Source organism: Morone saxatilis, unplaced genomic scaffold (genome assembly GCF_004916995.1).
Source record: "Morone saxatilis isolate NCDOM2014 unplaced genomic scaffold, NCSU_SB_2.0 Contig4, whole genome shotgun sequence".
Lineage (NCBI taxonomy): Eukaryota > Metazoa > Chordata > Actinopteri > Moronidae > Morone > Morone saxatilis.
The window spans coordinates 8,189,063-8,192,761 of NW_023339984.1; the positions used below are offsets into that span (position 1 = coordinate 8,189,063).

The window sequence follows — 3,699 nt, forward strand, 5'->3', positions numbered from 1 at the left end:
ACCACTTGCCTTCCAAATGTGTTGGAGAAACTATGGTGGTAATGAAACTCGCAAAGCTTGCAGTAAAACTCATGAAAAACACGATATGGTATGTTCCTTTAGGCAGTTTACCTAAAAATGTTCTGCATTTGAGGTATACAAAGTTGTCTAACGCTTGTTTTAATTTAATTGGGAGTTTCTTCACAAACTGATGACTGATCACGAACTCCACAGATAAATATCCCGTGGAGTGGTATGCAAGTGGGTGTAGATAGGGGTACAAGTCATGTGAGTTGGAAAAAAAGCTTTGACTCCTGTTTTAGCATACAAAGGTTGACCATGCAATGCTCAAGTTTCACTGGGATTGCTTCAAAACTATACAAGGAAAGTATAATTTGAATGTATATCTAGTTATGTCTTATTGCTAGGTCAGCGAGAAATGATTAATGGTTGATTTTGGTTGATATTTTTCACAGGATTGGCTTGTTAGGATTTTATTAAGCCCATAACACCCATTAGTTCCAACCCAGTCGTCTGTGGTGCTTTACTCTGTTACACAAAACATGGCTGGAAACTCGAGGACCCACTTAAAAACCAGGACTGCCCTTCACGTTGGACTGTTCAAGGACAGCCTCCATTGTTTAAACACCAGTAGAATAATGAAATCAGGCCCTTTGAAGGCAAAAGCATTCATATGCACTGTGTTGAAATTCAGTCAGTTTTTGATTCAGCCCTGTAATAAACTCTCTGCAAAATCTGGACTGCCTTGTAGTCTGACCTACCATAAGGAGGGACACATTTGCTTTCTGTTCTATTCATGCCATGTACGCGGGTGAGTAGGGCGCTTGCCAAAACAGCCGGCCCTTCGAGGGAGGCATCTGACTGGTGCTTCAACTTTTTTCTTCTCAAAACTTCACAGTACACACACACAGACACACACACTTGCCCACACTTTAAGTACATGCACACATGCACAAATAGATGAATACAAAGACACAGTCATTCACAGGTTCCATGACAAAAATGACGTGTATTTTTGTTGATAAAGAAATAGAAGTATTTGCACAAGGTTGACAGTGGAAAACTGAATGGTGTACAGATTTGGAGTTGGCACCATGATTTACTAGAGAAACACATTAAGCATAAGCCGTATGCACAGGACTGCACGCTGCTTATTAAGTGCAAGTTCATTTCACATAATCTTTTAGATAATCACAGTGTTTTTAGGTTACACGATTCAAGAGCTGAGAGTTCATCAAACAAATAATCTAAAATGACCACCCCAATAGAAAGGACCACACATACTGTACACATATTCTGCAAATACTATACAGACACTATACAGAAGAAGAAATTGGTCTTTGAGTGTTCTGGTGATTGATTTTGAAATCGATTGCCAGTGGAAGGTGCAAGATCTGAATACAGAAGAGGCAACCTGATATAAAGTAATTTATTTCCTCTTTCTGGAAGCACAGAGTACTGTAGCCATTCCAAACTCATAGTGCAGCTGTAAGTTCTTACTGTACCCAAGTAAGACTAGTTCAAACATGATGGTGCCCACCTGATATCTCTACACTTGGCTTGAACATCAAGATTACAGAGCTCAATAATGAAAGTGGGGAAGTCAAACACCCCTAGAGTGCACTGTGCCACGTGGAGCTGTTTTCCTAACTATCTTTTTTTTAAACACAGTTTGTTCTTTCTGTCAGTGTCTGACTCTTTTAGTGACTGATCATTTGGCTCATCTCTCTGTATACCTTTATTAGTCTTAATAGATTTCCACTGGTTTTGCTTTATCCTTCTTATCATGTGAGCACAGCAGCTGTATCCCTTATTTTACTTGTTTTGCACTTTAGTTCCTATAGAAACCAAGTCCAGCCACCCAGTGGTAGTGAGGGTAGAGCACCTCTGTAAGTGTCTTTAAAGTGGTTGTGTTATTATAGATTCTGCTGTACGAGCAGTCTCCTTTTGGACATAATTGCAAGTAATCAGTACTTAGGCAGTGTGTTATATAATACATGCACAGATGCAATATTTAGATGTATGAAGTGATTTGTGTGAACCTGTGAACATTTAGCACCGTCCAAGTATACCCATGCACAAGCATGCATGAAAGTACTGAAATTGCATATTTTCATTGTGTAAGTCTGAAAATATGATTTGTATTGGGCCACTCTTTTAAATTACATATATTAGAGATTGTTAAACATTTTCTTGCAATAGACGGGAGAGATTGTGCAAGTTGTTTTGTACCCCGGGGTGGGATGCATCAGATGCAGGAGTTTTCCTCTAACACCGAATGTACTCAGTGTACTGAGAGAAACAGCTGAAGACTGTAATTGCTTGAGGTGGCATGAAATAATACAATGGCTGAACTCTGAACACATTTTGTGTACATCAAGGTTACCTTTACCCAGAGAGACTGAACATCTAAAGGACTACACCATCTGCTGTGTATAGTTTGCCTTTATAATTTTTTTTTTATATATGAACACACATTTCACTATTTTTACTTTGCTGAGTCACAAAAGCTTGCATAGAATAACCAAACTTGTTGGAACCACTTAAAAATCTGCCAGGTTTAATTTCCAGCTTACTTCTGAATGTGTATTCGTACAAGTTCGAGGTATGATGCTATCAGAGATTTTCAGACACGACTGAAGATGCAATTACATTTTTAATACAGCAGAATAATCTCAAATCCTGTGCTTTGACAGTGACACATTAGCCAAATCAGATTGTATTGATCCCCTCCTTTATGAACTAAAATTTCACTTAGTGATTTGCATTTTTGGTCGACAAGATGAAATTAAGACCAGAGAGAACTGTCTGTTTTGATAACATTTATTTCCAACCTTATAATGTGGCCTATTTAGCCTTTAAAGCTGACAATGACCTTTTTTTCCTTTCTTCTTTTAACTTTACCCTCTCTCTTTGTCTTTCTATCAATCTCTCTATAACTCTAAGTGACTGAGTATGGGGTGAATTTAATGATTTGATGTTAACAGTGAAATGGGTCCTTGGGAGCTTCAATAGCTGAAAAGAGCAACCATTTGGCCAGTGGACCTGCTTGCCTCAGCACTTACAGGCACACGTTTAAATGTTCGGCTTTCACCCGGAATGGCCCACAAGAGGCCTGAAGGGGGTTGGGGGGGATAAAGTCCTAGGGAATTGTATGGTCATTCATCACATTAATGAGTCATGTCACTTTATTTACAAAAAAGGGAGACTTTTCTTCCCATGGATGGTCCCTACTATCATGATGCGGCATTCTGTTAATTTTCGCTGAAGTTAATCGAAAAAGGCAATGTAAGAATTAATCTACAGTAGCCCAGGTAGCCTGCCAAGTCGGCCTGATGGCAGCTGAATATATTCGCTCTCTGTTATATTATGAAACCAGAGATCCAAATTTGGCTGGGTTTTGGGGATGCAGAAATGCGGCGATTTGGGCTCGGAATCAGCTCCAATTATTAGGACTTGGTCAAGATTTGGGCCAAAGACGTTACATTCATTATACCTGCGGCATTAGTCTGTGCAACCAGCTGTGCCAGATTTAGGTCATGGTTGGGCCAGGAAATTTTGGCTAACTTGGACAAATAGAAGTCAGGGAGTTTGGTTTATAGCAATAAACTATATAATAATAATAATAATAATAATAATAATAATAATAATAATAATAATAATAATAATAATATAGCCAAATAAAGTGGAGGTTGGGAT

General features: G+C 38.7%; 1 protein-coding gene across 20 annotated transcripts in view; it reads right to left on the minus strand.

Annotated features, from left to right (window-relative positions):
* LOC118337894 (receptor-type tyrosine-protein phosphatase delta) overlaps positions 1–3,699 on the minus strand; it is a gene marked incomplete at its 5' end in the record, with an annotated part of 344,600 nt that overhangs the window by 178,649 nt on the left and 162,252 nt on the right.